This window comes from Ursus maritimus, unplaced genomic scaffold (assembly GCF_017311325.1).
Source record: "Ursus maritimus isolate PB19 unplaced genomic scaffold, ASM1731132v1 scaffold_2, whole genome shotgun sequence".
NCBI lineage: Eukaryota > Metazoa > Chordata > Mammalia > Carnivora > Ursidae > Ursus > Ursus maritimus.
Window position 1 is genome coordinate 71,704,975 of NW_024424452.1, and position 18,698 is coordinate 71,723,672.

At 42.6% G+C, this 18,698-nt stretch overlaps 1 protein-coding gene and 1 non-coding gene across 6 annotated transcripts in view; one reads left to right on the plus strand and one right to left on the minus strand.

Moving 5' to 3' along the window:
- Positions 1-18,698, minus strand: part of DISP1 (dispatched RND transporter family member 1) — a 174,294-nt gene that overhangs the window by 105,381 nt on the left and 50,215 nt on the right. The window lies entirely within an intron of this gene.
- On the plus strand, positions 2,089-2,194 carry LOC121104139. The gene has a single exon (XR_005836506.1). It is a non-coding gene; the product is annotated as a U6 spliceosomal RNA (small nuclear RNA).

The following is an 18,698-nucleotide window of genomic DNA, read 5'->3' on the forward strand; positions in this document are numbered from 1 at the left end:
TCCCATATACACAGAGCAAGTGATTAATGTTAATGAAATAAAATGAGTGTCCAAACAGGAAATCTATTAAAACATTTGTTCTGTGTCAGAGACTATCCTAAGAAATTCATTCATTCATTCATTCATTCATTCAAGTAGGCTCCATGCCCAGAATGGAGCCCAATGCAGGGCTTTAACTCTTGACCCTGACATCAAGCAAGAGTTGGATGCTTAATCAACTGAGCCACCCAGGCAACCCTATCCTAAGAATTTTAAATAAAAAATACCTTTTCATTCTCATGACAAGAGGTTACTATCCCCTTCTGCTATCTGATAGATCAAGTTAGATAGCTAGGTAGGTGACTCTCCTTTGCAGAATTCTCCTGGCTGTTTTCACATATTTTTTTTCTTCCAGACAAGCTTTAAGTTCATGTACATATCTTAAAATGCAACAGCCAGATCAGGAACTCCTCATTTTAATTCATAATGACAAGCATCTACCAACTGTCTTCTGATACTATTTCCTGCCTCATGTGGTCCTTGTCCCTCTAAGAGGCCAAAAGAAGTTCTGGCCACTTCCACTCTTTTTAGGCTCCAAGTATATGGAAAAAGAATAAAAAAGAGCCAAAACAGAGTTAAAATAATGTATAGTGTATTCTATAGTTTAATGTTTTCAACACAGAGACAAAAAACATACAACTACATATAACCTTAATTGGAGATAAAGCCAACAGTGTAAACTTAAGGCGCTCTCTAAGTGCAAGGCCCAAGCTAACTGCCCCAGCAGCCCACCCCATGAAAGCCCAGAATTCTCTCCCATTTTCCATTTTTACCACACCCATGCCACAAAATCAGCAAACGACAGTCATGGTCTCCTCTGGCCTGACAATGGTCTAATTCTCGCTCAGCTGTAGTAACAGCAGGTGTCGGCAGTGGAGGGGGTCCTCCTCAGGGGCTCGACGCACCAGCTTCATGTGAAGCTATTCTGTGAATTTAGGTGCTCCGATCCCTCAAAATGTAGAAGGATCAAGGAGAAGACCTGTTTTTCTTTAGGATTGTTCCATCCTGTGTCATTTATTTTGCTCTTCCATAGCGCCAGTCAGCTAGCCCTTCAGTTATGAGCTCGTGCGTCAGTGGCTCGTGGCTCCCGGAGGCTTCAGCAGCTCCTTGGAGAGAAAGAACCCCCTGTCCACAGGCGGCGCTGGGTCAAGTCTTGCTACACTCTCATGGTCTTTTAAAGATACTAATTTTGTGCTACTTTAATGAAAAAATAAAAGTCTGCCACAAGACCAACTGATTATACCACACAGATCTTAGCCAAGAAAAGCGTTAATAACATTTTGTTTTCTCCATCCCAAATACACTCACATTGTTACCAGTATTTTTCTTCAAGTTTTAAAATTGACTAGTTTTTAAGTTTTGTGTGAATAATGGCTTTGTTAGTGCTACGTGAGACCTATGACTAACAAACTTCCAGTAAATATTTACATTTAAAAATATTTTTCTTTTATTAGTACCTGTGATTTAAAACAAACAATATCTTAGGGTGTGAGGCATCCCTTCTGTTGGAAAATTACAAGGGTATCTGCACTTATTTGGAGTTACTGAAGGCTCAGAGACTTAGAATTTAAGAAAATTTGCAAATGCATAGAGTTTACGTTGTTCTCTTTTTATATGAAAATTGTAATTACGCTAAGCAATTCATTTCTTGACAAAGGAAGGTTTGAGTCTTCATTAAACCATGGGCATGAGAATTTATTAGCCTTGGTTTCACATGGAAACAACATTCATCTTTTATTGGTAAATATACTAATCAGTTTACTGCTAAATACAAAAGATTATGAATTATGTAAATGCTTAAAATTACGTGAATGAAGAATGTAAGCATTTGAAAAATCTGATCTTAGGGAAAGCACATCTGAAAATTATCCTCAAGATGTGCTTTTCTGTATATGTTATTATTGAAGAATTTCAGTGTATTAGAAACCATCCAAACAGACCCAGCCAGTAGCCAGGTAATCTGTGATTTTCTTCTATGGGAAATTCTACTAACTGACTTCACTGTTACAAGTTCATTTAAAAAAAAAAAACTCACCACCAACAACATCAGTGCTCGCTTCAGCAGCTCATACACTAAAACTAGAACAATACAGAAAAGATCACATGGCCCCTATGCACAGACGACATACAAATTCATGAAGCATCTCATATTTTTTTGAGAGCGAGCGAGCACATGCGTGCCTGAGCTGGGCGGGGGGAGGGTGCGTACAGAGAGAGAGAGAGAATCTTAAGCAGGCTCCACACACAGCGCGACGTGGGATTTGAGGTCACAACCCTGAGATCATGACCTGAGCTGAAATCAAGAGTCGGGTGGTCAACTGACTAAGCCACCCAAGTAACCCTAGTAACCCATATTTTTTAAAAAATCATAAAGACATAAAGCTATAGGTTGATTTTAATATTTATTTATTAGGTCTTTTTAGTAACAAAAGTAACAGATGGTTCTTCAAACAAATTAAACAATATAATGATAAACAAAGAAAGAAATGACAAGGTTTCCAGATCCCACTACAGGAGACAATTAATGCTCCACACTCATTCACAGATAGAGAAACATCTCAGATGTAACATATATGTATATACATTACATGGTGTCTATATCCCTACATTCCTCATATGGAAACATATGATACATAATATGTAAACATACATATGCAGGGTTTTATTTTATTTTTCATAGGATAATACATACTACTCTGCAACTTGTCTTTTTCACTACTATCCTGGCTATGCCTTTTGTCATAGACGCAGAGCGCACACAGCCTCTGTGATGCCCACACAACTACCTTTATTCCCTTCTGTTGACCAACGTTCAGACTCTTCCTGAATGCTTGCCGACCCTAACCCCTTCCTTGTGGGCCTCCCTCTCACTAACCCCCTCTTGCAACCCACATTCCATGAGTGCTAGGGAGGACAGAAATGCTGCTTTTTAAACCCAATTTTACATGTAAGGCTGCCCCTCAATGTCTCATATTTGAACATATTTAACATACCGTCTAGATAAATCTGCACAGAAAGACACTAACTTATGTTGCATGGTAGTGAGAAGTCTATTATTTACAAGAAAGATACACGGGACAGTGAACCATAAACCCCAGGCTCTACTTCCAGTTTTAAGATGAGCCACCAATGTGACACTGAGAAGTTACATAACTACTTGGAGGGCCATTTCCTCCTCTAAATAATGAACTGCTTGAACTAGATAATTTCTAGTCCCTTCATACTAAAATCAGTGGTCCTATATTGTTCAATGAATGCAGGCTTTACAACCCAGAGAAGATAATTTACTAAAAGAACCTTTGTGCAACCCCCACAAAGAGTTTACTAACAAATTAACAGCGCAAACAATATGAAGAGAACAAATATTTTAACCACTCAAAAAAGCAAACTGTTTAAGTACTTCCATAAGAACATTATAATTACCTATTTATAACTTACACGCTAATCACAACTATACTGGTCATTTTATTGAAGAAGTATGACTAAAAATCTCACATTATTATACATGTTTGGCTCAGTTCCAATTATTACAGATCTTGAAAATAATAAAATTAATTTTAAAAAAAAATGTAGTAAGTGTTGAATGGCTACTGGGAATCTGGCTCTATTCTCACCCCAGCCATTCGGTTTCTAGATTAAGTTTCTTTATTTAAAAAATTAAAAAGTACCCCAAAGTTTTAGGATTCACTCACTCATTAAATGATCTTCATCAAGCATGTCCAGCGTCCTGGGCAGACACTGTGCTGTTCCAGGGCCATAACTGTGGGAAAGACACAGGGCTCCCCGTGGTGGCCCCCCACCGCTGGGATGGCATACACCCACAGCTTTGTCCCCCAGAATGTCTTCTAATTCAAGCTGGCACCTCCATAACTAGACTTGGTTCAGTTAAATTTTAATGTATTTCTGTTAAAAGATTCATGTGTCATTTTTTACAAATATTCTGCTGTGTTCTTTTTTTTTTTTTGAGCGAGAGAGAGAGAGACAGAGTGTGTGTGAGTGAGCAAGAGCACAGGGGGAGGGAGGGAGAGAATCCTGAGCAGGCTTCATGCCCAGCGTGGAGCCTCCCACCCCCCCACCCCGGGCTGGATCTTACAGTTCTGAGATCAACACCTGAGCCACAATCAAGAGTCCTAGCCTCAACCACCCAGGCACCCTCTGCTGCATTCTCAAGAACAGAAAGGGAAGTTCGTGTTTACTTGAACTGGCAAGAGAGGCTTGGCTCACTGCAAATTTATAGGAAAGGGTGATAAGAAGTTACTTCACATCCACAAGGAACCTTTAGTGCATGAGTGAAATGGAAATGTACCTGCATCTTAATTTGTTTGATGTTTGTCTCACTCAGAAACAAGTGAAACAGAAGGAAATACAAAACGAACCCCAAAACACTGCATGGGTCCCATTTCTGAGGCCATGTTCTCCTGTGAGAGACAGCAGTGAAGACAAAGCCATCACTAACAAAAGATAAGGGTGCGCCTAGAGAGTTGGGAGGGGGGGAAACAGCCAGCCTGGAGAAAGACCCCCACTGGTCCCTCTGCTCACCTCTCCCTACAGTCCTTCTACTTAAGTCAAGGAACAGGTGGGCAGGCAGGGCCAGACCCACGAAGGTAAACACTCGTTTCCCTGGGTAACTCCTGCCAGTCCTCATGAGGGTCCAGTTCCTGGGAGGCCCACTCCTTGAAGAAGACACTGCATTATCATAAACCCAATAGGGGGTCCTGAAGTGACAATTCAAAGAGAAAACAAAAAAGTAACTTTGGGCTACAACTGCAAAGACATTTTTGGAAATATGCCAACTACACCTGCCTCTAACAGTTACTGCCATGAACACATGGATAAATCAGTAATACTAGGCTGACGCTGGAGCAATCTCTTTTTCTAGAGACCAACCGAAATAGGCAGCAGGGAATCTATGATACAACAACACTCTAACCGCCCCCCCCACCCACGAAGTATTTCTTAAACAACTGTTTTGGGATTTTAGCTTTGTACGTCTATACAAAGACAGAAATCCAAGGGCGCCTGGATGGCTCGCTCAGTTGGTTAAGCATCCAACTCTTGGTTTCGTCTCAGGTCATGATCTCAGGGTCGTGAGATCGAGCCCCATGCTAGGCTCCGTGCTGGGTGGGGAGTCAGCTTGGGATTCTCTCTCCCCCTGCCCCTCCCCCTGGTCGCATGCATGTGCTCTCTTTCTCTCTCGCTCTCTCTCTCTCATGAATGAATGAATGAATGAATGAATGAAAGAAATCCAAAAAACTTTACTTTCAAACATTTAATCTTAGAAAAGACTGTGTAAACTGCTATTTAGTTTTTCTTTAAATAGGAAGGGCTTTCAAGAATGAAGTGCTTTAAATGTCTTGCTTTTTCTTAGTTTTAAAAGATGCAGACTCCTGGCACTCCTCCCTTTTAAGTGTGGGGACAAAAAAAAAAAGTTTCTGTAAAGGGTTAAAGAAACCATGTTGGCAGAAAACTTCTTTAAAACAAAAAATAATCAATTCCCAACCAACAGTATGGAGAAGTCTTCCTGAACATAAAACTAACCCGCTTGTTTCTTTTCTACGTTTCTGGTGGTATGACTCATTAGAAATTACATTGTGGGGGCGTCTGGGCGGCACAGCGGTTAAGCGTCTGCCTTCGGCTCAGGGTGTGATCCCGGCGTTATGGGATCGAGCCCCACATCAGGCTCCTCCACTATGAGCCTGCTTCTTCCTCTCCCACTCCCCCTGCTTGTGTTCCCTCTCTCGCTGGCTGTCTCTCTCTCTGTCGAATAAATAAATAAAATCTTTAAAAAAAAAAAAAAAAGAAATTACATTGTGAATTCTATCCTGGAGGTTAGAATACATATGCTACACTTAATATCCTCTAGGTAAACAGAAAAAGCAAATACATAAAAGGATAAAGTAGTTTTTAAACAAGTTTCTAAGGATAAAATAAGAGTTTATGAGCAAGGAGTTGTTAGTTTTAATCACATCAAGACAAAAATAGGCATTTCCTGAGGTTTAAGAAAAAAAAATTCACTTCATGAAGGAACGTCATTAACGGCTGTCCTAAATTGTAAATCTACCTTTGAGGGCATAGGTGAATGAAAGCCTACTGTTTTGTCCCCAGATTACTCACAGTTAATATAATTGGCAGTGAGTCTGAAGGTTATCAGAAATTTCTAACCACTTGCTCATAAGTTTTCTTCAAGCATACTTTCTTATAGCAACTTAATAACAAGCAGCAGAGACATGGAAATTCTTTTTGTCTGACAGTGGGGGTGTAGGAATAGAATTCAGATGAAGAACTTACTTCATGTCGCCAGAGCTGACAAATGTGAAAAATGTGCCAGACTCTGCAAGCTACAATTTCTGTAATTAGAAAAACAGGAATTTTTTCAGTGGTGCAGCCCGAATCTGAGATTTTTCAAATAAAAGCACTGTTTTTCTTACAGAGTAATTTTATTTTTATTTATGACTTTTTCTTAATGGAAAATGACCGTTCCTATTAACTGAATGATTTCTCTGGATTCAAGCTTTAAATGGCAAAAAAACAAGAGTACTTGGGGCACCTGAGTGGCTCAGTCGGTTACATGTCCAGTCTTGGTTTCGGCTCAGGTCATGATCTCAGGGTCGTGGGATCGAGCCCCATGTCGGACTCCATGCTCAGCTCAGAGTCTGCTTGAGATTCTGTTTCCCTCTCCCTCTGCCCCTCCCACTCGTGATCTCTAAATAAATAAATAAATAAATCTTTAAAAAAAAACAAAAACAAAACAAGAGTATTTCTATGGAGTCATATCTCATCTGGTTTGAAAGTAAAATAGGAAGATATTGGAGAGGAAAGAACCACTTGTTCAATAAAATTTTATTTACCATTCCACCTCATGCCAAGTATTGGTCACAGCAGTGAGAATATATACAGAGATAACACTGTAACCATTCATTCATCCAAATCCTTAAACCATGGATTTACCACTCGATGCCAAGGCGTGGACAAGATACTAGGGACACGGAACAGCACCATGGAGCCAGGTTCCCCCCGCTGGGGGTTACAAACACACTGAGACTAGAACGAATCGTGGGCTGCTGGGTTTGAAATGAAATGACGTAACCGTTCACTTAGATACAGAGCTTTAACTCAGACACAGACAGAGGTGTATAATACACACACAGGTGCGCATATGCTCTGGCTCAGTCTGAGACAGCCGAGACCTAACAGGATCTAATTTAGCCAACAACATATACATAGCAATGTGCACACCAAGCACCCAGATCTTGCTTTTAAAATACCATTCTCCACAAAAAGGAACCAAGGCGCCCTAGAAAAAGGCTGAGTCCAAGGCTGCAGCAAAGAAAGTACATGAAGAACTTATAACACTTTGTTACATCAAAAAGTAAGAAATTCTCGGGGCGCCTGGGTGGCACAGCAGTTAAGCGTCTGCCTTCGGCTCAGGGCGTGATCCCGGCATTACGGGATCGAGCCCCACATCAGGCTCCTCCGCAATGAGCCTGCTTCTTCCTCTCCCACTCCCCCTGCTTATGTTCCCTCTCTTGCTGGCTATCTCTCTCTCTGTGTCAAATAAATAAATAAAATCTTTAAAAAAAAAAAAAAGTAAGAAATTCTTGAAGAATCATGAAGACATTTCCAAAGGTCAGAGGAATAGTTGGTAGGTAGGGGCTCCCACAGACTGAAGCTGGAAAAACTCAAGCACCAAAATAATTAATGACAGTAAGAAATATAACTCCTTGAATAAAACAAGAATCTATGAACCAATGTAAATCTTAAAAAGGAAGAAAGGGGAAGCTCTTTCTTAGAGCCTAATACCAACAAACAAATGGGGAAGGCTGGAAGGCTGGATGCTACAACTACCGAGTGAAAGTCTGATGAGGAACAAGATATTTATAGTTTCAAAGCATCTCCCTACAAATTACATATTAATAACAAAGGGCAAACAGTAATTTCATAGTGGAGAAACTTGGTGGATCCAAGCTAACCGACTGACAAATCAGTAATATCCGTACTGACATCACGCGCCTCTTAAAATGAGGTACGAAGAAGGCACAACATCCCTTCTCTGTCCTACCAAAGCTAGCAAACTTCAATCCAATCGTGAGGACACATTAGACAAATATAAACTGAGGACTATTTTAAAAAATAACTGACCTCTACTCTTCAAAATATGTTAATTAAGGTCAAGAAAGTAAAGAAAGACTAAAGAACTGCTCCAGATTGAATTCAAGGAGGACGTGAGACTTACGTGGACCGTGTGGCTCTGGACCGGAAAGAAACGGCTATATCACACACTGAGACCGTGGACTGCAGGGGAGCACACGGTAGTGTATCAAGGCTAAACATAGCAGACTGCACTTGATCAGAAAATGGACTTCTTGGGAACTATGTACTGAAGTACTTGGAGGTAAAGGGCCATGATGTCAACAACTTATTCTCAAATGGTTCAGAAAAACACTATGCATATATATATAAAAAATTAAAAATGGGGGCACCTGGGTGGATCAGTTGGTTGAGGGTCTGGCTCTTGACTTCGGCTCAGGTCATGATCTCAGGATCCTGGGATCGAGCCCCATGTTGGGCTCCGAACTCAGCAGGGAGTCCACTTGGGGACTCTCTCTCTCTCTCTGCCCAGACCCCCACATGAGCACACACGCAATCTCTCTCTCAAGTAAATAAATCTTTTTTAAAAAAATTAAAACTTAGAGGGGCGCCTGGGTGGCTCAGTCGTTAAGCGTCTGCCTTAGGCTCAGGGCGTGATCCCGGGGTCCTGGGATCGAGCCCCACATCAGGCTCCTCCGCTGGGAGCCTGCTTCTTCCTCTCCCACTCCCCCTGCCTGTGTTCCCTCTCTCGCTGGCTGTCTCTCTCTCTGTCAAATAAATAAATAAAATCTTTAAAAAAAAAAAATTTTAAACTTAGTGAACAATTGGTAAATCTGGGTAAACAGTATATAGGATTTCCTTGTACTATTTTGTTAACTCTTCTTAAAGTTCAAAATTATATCAAAATAAAAAGTTATAAACAAATGAAACACTATAGTTAATCCACTCATGAATGTAGTCCTTCAGTTGATGGTGAAGACTTCATAAATGTCACACAGTGGACAAAGATGAACAGAACACAGATTCCAACCCTTGAGGACATCTCAGTCAAGGATCGCTCAGCCTTTCAGAAAAACAAATTATAAAATTCTTTTTTTTTAAGATTCTATTTTTTTAAGTAATCTTTATACCTAATGTGGGGCTCGAACTCACAACCCCAAGGTAAGAGCTATATGCTCTACCGACGGAGCCAGCCAGACACCCCTAAAATTATCTTATTACTACTCTCTTCTAATGCAGCCAAAATACCTCACAAGGAAAACATACTGTGAAGGACATGAACATTTTCCCTGCTGTACTAGAAGTTCTATAATTAACATTCCTAAAAATAAATAAATCTATCACCTGAGAAGCAGAATTTTTGCTTTCAAAATATTTCTGTTGCAACACGATCTATATTATAATAACATTACTAGAGAATTCAGGCCGTGTGGCTTGACTAACACCAAATATTATTTTTAAATGCCAAATTAATCATTCACTATGGTGAATGAATTGTGAAAGAACAGTAGGACGATGACCAGGAACAAGGCATGGTGAGAAGGTAAAATGTTTGGGAAGGAGAGGGCTTGTCGGTGTTAAATGGAAGCCAAGAGAGAGTACTTCAGCAAGAGGAGGGTGCGGACCTCCACCAGAAGGACAGCTGAAGAAATGTGCCCGAGAGTCACTAACACGTGCTGAGCAGCTGACTTCACAACCAGACCACTGCCAAGGCAGTGACGGCCCCGCAGGAAGGCAGAAACAGCACCGTGAGCAGCCTCTGGCACGCGCTGTGTGCGGAGTGGGGTCCCCGCCTCCCCGCATCACATCCTGACACAGAGGAGGGGACCAGGCCAGGACGCGACAGATGGATTCAAAGCCAGGCTCATCTGACCCAGAAGCCATGCTTTTACACACTACATAATCTGCGTTTCACAGCGTAGGAGAACTTCGGTCAAACATGAGGATCTCCCGTGTGCACAGACTGCGACACTCAGTAATAAACAACATAATCCCTGGTATCGCAGAATTTCTGGTCTAGAACATGTAAACGGCTGGAACCACAGGCAAAGCACTAGTAGGGTTCTCTACAGTGAAATGTGTTATCAGTAATTGGAAGTTACAATAAAACCACCACCAATGGCTTGTAAGTCGGGGGTGGGGGTGCTCTCGGGACAAAAATGAAAAGTCACCACAAAACAGACCAGAGAACTAGGAGCGGAATGCTCCCAGCCACTCGCTGGGCTATGATGTGACTGACTGTACTAAGGTCTTTAAAGGAACACAGTGATTCAGAAGACAGGACCGCAGCCATGGAGGCTGAGAGAAAGAGACAGGGGCTGTCCCAGAGGGAGGGCTCCTTGGCCCAGGGACAGCCACACTCTGGCGACAAGTGTGGCCTTAGTGTAGGAATGGATGGAGCCTGGTTCCATCAAATATCTGAAATTTAATTTTTACTTTTATCAAAACAACCTATTTACATAGTTTTAAGTAGTTCTACAGGGCCCTTACTGGGGGGAAAAGTGGACCCCTGCCCCTCCTTGCTTCTGCTACACTTTCTCCTCATTCGATATCTGCAGGTCACATGTTCCTGTTTTCCAAATTTTTTTTAAGTAGACTCCATGCCCAACGTGGGACTCGAACCTACAACCCCAAGATCAAGAATCATGGACTCCACCACGGAGCCAGCCGGGCGCCCCATGCTCCTGCTACCTCAGGCATTACGTACAGACTTCACACAGACGATATGGATGTAGCTCCCCAGAACATCCCTCCCCCTTCTCCGCACACTACACCTGTTTGCTAAACCAGTACTGTTCACATTACAACTAAATAGTACCTAAATGTTATTCCCAAAGGACTTGCTTATAGAACAATGATCATATTTCCCTTCTTGACAACGTTTCCTTCTGATCTGTGGCCTCCTACTTTTCTGTGCATCTTCTCAATACAAGGATGATTCAGTGACATCACCTCCAGGCCTGTGACATGCGTACGCTGGACAGTGAACACCTCCCAACCTCCTGGGAGCTAGAGTCTAGAGTACCCGTGCCTGGACAACAGCAGTGCCCCAGGACCTGTCCTGGGGATCCTCCTGTCCTGTCCATCCTGGAGCTCCTCCTGTCCGTCCTGCACCTCCTCCTGCCGGGCAAACACCAGTCTGGCTCCCTCTAGCTGCACCTTGTTACCTCCCTGCCCGCTGAAACCTACTTTGGGGAAGGTAGTCTCCATTTGACGTCCCAGCCCTTCCACTGAATTAATAATCTTCCAATATCCAAAAGCCCTATTTATTCTGTGAATGATCCTTCCTGGAGCCTCTGTTGTTCCACAGACACAGCATCTTCTCTTATCTCTGAGGATTTTAATTATAGTTTCTTTGAAATGTCTTTTGCTCCTTTATTGTTTCTGTTCCTTTCACATTCTTTTTTAATCTTCCTATTTTGGGTTCTTTCATGTGAGAGACTCTCCTCCAGCACGTCTGTCCGAGTTAAGAGTGAGACAGCAGAGACATAAGCAGTGGCCGTATGTCGACTGCAGAACTGTTTCTTCTCCCCTAGAGAGAGAGCCTCCATTCTCCCGTGCGTGTCTGTAGAGGGTGGGAATAAGCCTGGCAGCCTGTGTGTTAGCCAAAATTGGGCAGAGAACATTGCAACTCAGTATGCGACTCTGATTTTATTCCGTAAAAACGTTAAGTCAGACTGTGTTACTCAAACCCATTCTGAGAAAAAGCAAGTCCTTACAATAGCCAGCAAGGCCCTACATGATCTCCACTGCCCGTCCCATGGCCCTTCAGTACTTCTGACCTCATCTCTCACTCCCCTCCACCAGCTAACCTCCATGCTGCTGCAGTCTTACGTCCACCTCAGGGCCTTTGCACTACCTGTTCCTCTGCCCAGAACACTCCCGCCTCCAATCCGCAAAGCTCATTCCCTCTCCTGATGCATTGCTCAAATGACTCCCACTCTGCCACCTCGTTTTAAACTACAACCCTTCCCCCAGCACTCACAACTTTCTTATTCTAAATTCTCCTTCCGTGAGTACTGATCACTTCTAACATCCTATGCAAATCACTTTACTACATCTACTGTTTATTGTTTATCTCCTCCCACGAGAACAGAGCTTTTGTGGTTTAGATCACTCATACATACCCGAAACCTACTGCAGTATTCACCCCTGTCCTTAACTATGCCCAACTGAAGGTTTCTGAAAATACAGCTCATCTTCTGCTGGAGTGGGAAAAGGCAATTCCCTGGCCACATGCAGCCCAGGAACCCAATTTTCAAACAGTTCTTCTGTTTGCAGCTCCTGCAGCATGCCTGCCCTTCAAGATACCCCGAGCCCCCCATGTCTGTGGCCTCCAGGGACGTGCTCTTCAATTACTCGCTTCTTATTTGCTTCTACCCTGTTCAGTCTTCTCTGCTCTGCTGAGCCCATCAGGGCTAGTCCATCCACGATCCAGCCTCCAAAATGTTGCTCAAGTTTCTTCTACGGTTGTCACCCTCCATTCCATTACAGTCGGTTCAGCGAGAGTTCAGAGTGGGCAGAAAACAGAGCATGTGGTCAATTTACCACACTGACCTGTGTTGCTAACTATCTGAATCCCAGAACTAGCTCCCTTCTTTTCACACTCCCTTGCTCGCTAAGAAACCTCTTGATGATTATGGCTTCTCAACTTGCTGCTCCAGTGCTAGCTAGAAGACACGTTCTATATATTGCCTTTAGCAGGCAGTAGCTGCAGTTACACTGCTCTGTGACCTTGACTAAGTCTCCCTGGGAGAGATATCTACTCTTAGGAGGCTGACATACCCGCAGACTGAAAGTCACAGGAAGATAATGTAATCTTAGAAGCCTCTTGAGAGATAACCTTTCATTTTTCATACATTTATCCATTATGCTAAATATTTTCACATTTTTAATTTCAGCAGAATACAACCGGATTTTTTTTAAAGATTTTATTTATTTTTAAGAGAGAGACAGAGACAGCACAAGTAGGGGGAGGAGCAGAGGGAAAGAAAATCTCAAGCAGACTCCATGCTGAGCGCAGAGCCTGATGTGGGGCTCAATCTCACAACCCTGATATCATCACCTAAGCAAAAACCAAGAGTCAGATGCTTAACTGACTAAGTCACCCAGGCGCCCCCAGAATATAGCTGGATTAAAAAGGAGGGGGGAGCCTAAAAAAAGATCTGTAAGATAAATATAAATAGATAGGCAAGCAGGTAGGCAGGCGGATGGGTAAGCAGGCAGACAGACTGGACGGAGACAGACAATTCATAATAAATATATAATGGATCATTTGCTGAGTACCAAATATGCTCTAGGCCTTATATAGGCACCCTATACCTACCATATCGTTAATCCTCATACCAACTCTGTAATCTGGCATGCTATTAAAAAAAAAAAAGTCTAAGACTCGGAGATCTTATGTCACTGGCCTAAGGTCACAGAGCCAGCTGAGACAAAGCCAAACTGCCCAATTCCAAGTTCCATGATTTTTACGCTACACACACCGTTTTTAAGTGTCCGTTAATACAGTTTAAAATGTGAAATGAATACATTCTGATCTGATTTTAACAGAATGTTAAATGGTGATAGCATTTTGAATGTTTCCCAAAGTTCTATCATTTTTGTAACTTGTAATAAACATTAACATACTGTTCACCCAACTCAACATTCTGTCCCAAAATGGCCAGTGGCATGAGTCAATACCTTGTGGTAGGAGAGAGCTGCTTTTCATCACACCAGCTTCAAAACCTTAGGGACAATCCCCAACACAGTCTCGTTTTTCTAGAAACCCCTGCCCCATGCCAATCCTCCCCTGTACCGTGTCTACGAGTGAGCCCACACCCGAGTCCGACAACAAACCCCAGTTATGTCAGGGTAGAGAAGGCCTCCACCTCCAGCCACTGGAATCTCCGGCACAGGATCACGTCTTCTCATGGGAAAAGGCAAACAGTGCCTTTGGGTTCAGAAAAAGAAAATTAAAAACAGTAAGCAGCCATACCTGGATTAATAATGAGTGACAGCAACACAGCCGGGAATTATTAGTTTCATCTGGGCCGGAAGGAGTCTCAGTGCAGGAATTTTTGGCTGCAGCTCTGCTATTTGCTGAGAATTCTGAAAATTAAACACTGATCCCCTGGAAGTGGAATGTGTGCATGCAGATCACAGGAGCGCGCTGGCCGTTGCAGCCAGAGGTTTATATGAGATCTAATAAAGGACTACACGTCAGAATAAAGTTTTCAATTTTTCCATTTGAACTCAATAAAAAATAAATGACAGTCATGGCGCTCAAAATATTCACACCCTGGAGCAGCCAAGCTAAATAACTTAGTATCTTTTTGAACAGAAAAAATCTTTTCCCCCAGGACATATTTTTCAAAATATTAAATGTTCTGTTAGCTCAGCCCTCCTTCTGCAGCCAGCTGCATTCTGTTTTTGAAACTGGAGAATGATGGTCTGCCTCTCCCGTAATTGGAGAAAAATTCCAGTACCATTAGGTAGGAAGCATTCAAATCACATACTCTTACAGCTTATAAATTATGGTATTCTTAATATTATGCAAAATCTGAATTAGTCAAAATATCTTCAAAAGGTGGGGAGAAAAAATGTGTTTTGAAATTAAAAAAAAGGAAACATTTCACATTGCAAAACTAAGCTAGTCAACTCTTTAAATTTTGTTTCACTAAGCATGAAAAGCACTTAGCAACAAAGTAAAATTAATTGCAAAAATCAGGACAGCCTGGTTTAATGAAGACCGGGCCTGACCAAGGCAGCCTGTGCATCTATCTGCGGGCACCTAATAACCATCTCCACATGCTGATCCTGCAAAAGTTAAGACTCGTTACTGGCTAAAATCCGCTGCTTTCTAAATAGTTCAGAGCGTTGGTTACTTCTATACATATTCTTAATGAAGAGAAGGCAGTTTTTCATTTAGTGAGAAAATTGAAGAGTATCTTTCAGGGCTTTCAAACGTTAATTAATGTTTAAATCCATCACTTATTTTTTTTAAGATTTTATTTATTTAATTGACAGAAAGACAGCCAGCGAGAGAGGGAACACAAGCAGGGGAGTGGGAGAAGAAGCAGGCTTCCCAGAAGAGGAGCCTGATGTGGGGCTCGATCCCAGAACGCCGGGATCATGCCCTGAGCCAAAGGCAGACGCTTAATGACTGCGCTACCCAGGCGCCCCTAAATCCATCACTTCTAACAGCTCTTCCTTTCCTCGCTCTCACAGTGTGAAAGTCAACTGTTACACTTCCTTTCCCTACTTTCCTTGTGTGAGAAGGGCAGAGGACAGAACAGGGAAGCCAGGGTGAAGAGGTCCTGTGGCGGCTCCTTGTCACACGCAAGGACTAATCAGGAGCTGGTGAGCATGCTCTAACTTGGGAAGGGTCCATGACAAAGAAGCAAGAACTTGTCCACTGTTTTCAAGTTCTTTGTTTCGCTTTGTAGCAGCTCCCTAGTTAAGGGGAGTGGGGTGGGCAGAACCCCCCCACCCCACCCCCACCTCTGCAAACCTGCTCTTGCTGGCAGCCCTGAGGGTTGTCTGGGGGGCCCCTGGGCCCCCTAAACAAATCTGAAAATGATTTACACAGAACTGCCCCAGTTCCTTGGGCTGTTAATGCTTGGACTGTTAATGCTCGAGAGCAACCATTCTACTCCCCAAAATTTTGTTCATCAAAAGGAGTTCGGCATCCCCACTTATACCTCAATGCTCAGCTTTCAAAGCAGTCTTCTGAATAAGCAAAATATTAGTCAAATACAAAAAAAAAAAAAGAAAAAAAAAGGAAAGCAAACAAAACAGTGAATTGGAAAATTTAGGCTGGACAACAGGATCTCTTCTGATGAACCAGAGGGAAGGCACTGAAGCCCCCATTTCAGCAACAGTGAAAAGGCCCAGACTACACTGGTCAGCAAAGACTGGAGTGCAGAGCTGTCTCCAAGACGCAGCTCCAGGGGCACCAGCTTCCACGACTTAGCCTTGTCTCATCAGGGACATGGGGGCACAAGAAACAGTCCATCCGTTTCCCGGCTGCACAGGCTGTGGCCAACACCTCTTGCGTATGTATCCACATGTTTGCATTTCCAGGGCAAATCTTCTGTTTCCAGGCACAAATATTGTTGGATGACTGAAGCTTCTTTTCTGAACTGCCACAAATCATGGCCTGGCACCGACTTCATTATTAAAACACAGAAAAGACATTAATCATCAAGATTAGATGAAAGGCTCCACTTTCTCTGCCAAATAACTAACTGTAGGCGCCATTTTAAAGCAAAGATTGTCCTCTCCTCAGGTCCTATTCATCTCTTCACTGTACTTGAGGTTATCTGTATATGAACATATGTAGGACATATACTTACACACATACATGTCTGTCTCAAGGGCAAGGACCTTCTGTGCCACATTCACTATTACACAGCCCAAGCGAGCACCTTCGAGGCCCTCGGTTAATTTTGTTAGCTAAGCTCCACACAATAAGCCAGGACTGATCACCAGTAGTTTTTTAAAAGAGGGAGTAAGGGGCTTGTGTTTGTTAATTTGGTTTGATTACTCCCTAGTAGAATTAAGACCATTGAAAATGGGTATTTTATTTTTGAGGTCAGAATTATCAGTGCAGAGATGAAAGCAGCGCTAATTTCAAAGGAATATTTTTCTTCTCTCAACTCTGACATGTGATAAGATGTGTCACTTGGGTATCTTCTCCTCCTGGAGGAGGTCTAACTTTTCCAAGCTACCATGATGAGTATTGTGAATGATGATTTTAGTCAAGAAAATAACTTCGGCACTTTGGCCAACTAGAAAAAAATATACTAAAAGTCTACATTACTGTTTTGTAATAGTTGACCTATCCGCCTTCAAAGGCTTACGAGAAACCCAAATGCTGTTAATCTGATTTTTTTTCTAATCAATTTATAACTGATTCCAAATAAAATGTTCTTCCAGTGGACAATCAGCTTCAAAAATATGAATGCTTTTCTTTCCAAGTGGGAAAAAATGCAATTAAAATGAGAACTATCTACTTTGTTTTAAATGGAGCTGGCCATTTATTAGGAATATTTGAAACAGGGAAAATAACTACAGAATGCTTTTTATATCCCTAACACTGCTAAAATTTTTAAAAGCAAAGCTGTTACATTCAAATATTAAAGCACACCCAGGAATGTAACAGTGAATTACTGGGGAATAATTAAGTCCCTTTATACTTGTATGGTACGGATCTCCTGTCCTCCCTGAGCGCCCAGAACATAGTGGGGAGCACCTTCCTGAGTAGAGAGGTCCCCTGACACCCGAGAGGCAAATTGCAAAGAGGCCTAACAAATCATCTGGGAAGGAGGACATCTTCAATCCGGAGAACTCATGAAATCCTCTGAAACTGGTCAAGAACTATGGAAACTTCCCTTAATACATCTTCACAGAATCTTGTGTACAATCCAGGGGTTCTGCAGCCCCGCTGAAGGCACGCAAAGACCCGGCCAGGAGCCCCAAAAGGAAGAAGAAATCATGGCCACTGGGCCTATCAGACAAAGGGATAGGAACTGGGAAATTTAAAAACATAATAAATCTTGGGGTAAAGTGGGAAAAAGAGAAAGAGGGAACAAGGGAGCTGGTGGAACTGCAAACACGTGGGAAGATGACAACACTGAGAAGGGGGAACAGGGGTAGGCAGGGGAGAGAAGGAGGGAGGGAGGAGGTCTGCTGACACAGACGCTCCCTGCGCATCTCTTACGTACCTGCCCACTGTGCTCCCACAACCCCGCAGGGCATCCACCTTGCACACGTCCCAGCTCGTCCCAGCTCAGGAGCGTGCGGCACAGAAAGGGGAGGTGCCCTTGCAGCCGACCAGCAAGTGATGGCGGCAGGACTTCAGCAGAGGCCCCGAAGCCAGCCCCAGCTCTGCCCAGCAGTGCCCGCACACACTGAGCTCCTCCTCTCCCTGTTCCTCCTCAAGACGACTTTCTAAGGATGTCAGTGGCCCCGAATACATTCTCTTTCTCAGGAGGCCCCATTCCAGAATCTCAATGACACTCTTATCAAGTTCTGAAATTACCAGTTTTTTCTTTTTCCAGCTGTACTGTGATGTAATCGACATATAACACTGTGTCATGATGCTCATTCCAACTGAACTGGTACTTTTGTCTAGGCTTTTAATTTTTAGAAATTTCATGATTCCACTTGTCAAAATGCTTCGTATGCATTAAAGTATTACTAAAAATGTACTAGAAACAAGGCCTGTAACGGTCACTCACTAAGGTACTTCAAGTTCCACAGTCTCTTCAAGGTACGTGTTTGTCAGATGTGTTTGACAGCTGCTTCCCTGTCATTACTTTCAACAATACTGTTTTGTTAAAGCTGCCTTCCCAAATCACAGAATTTTTTTTTTTTAAGCTACACTGATCTTGAAAGGTTTATGTTATACAGATCTGGTCTACTGCATCTAATATGGTCTTGATTTAGATGGCCCTTTTTGCATGCATACTAGGTTTACAAGTAACTTCATTCTTCCCAGAGTTTCAGTAATTGGTATTTTTCACACCATTAGCATGCAAAAATAGAACGTATGCTACAAAGCTGGCATGCCCCTGACAATG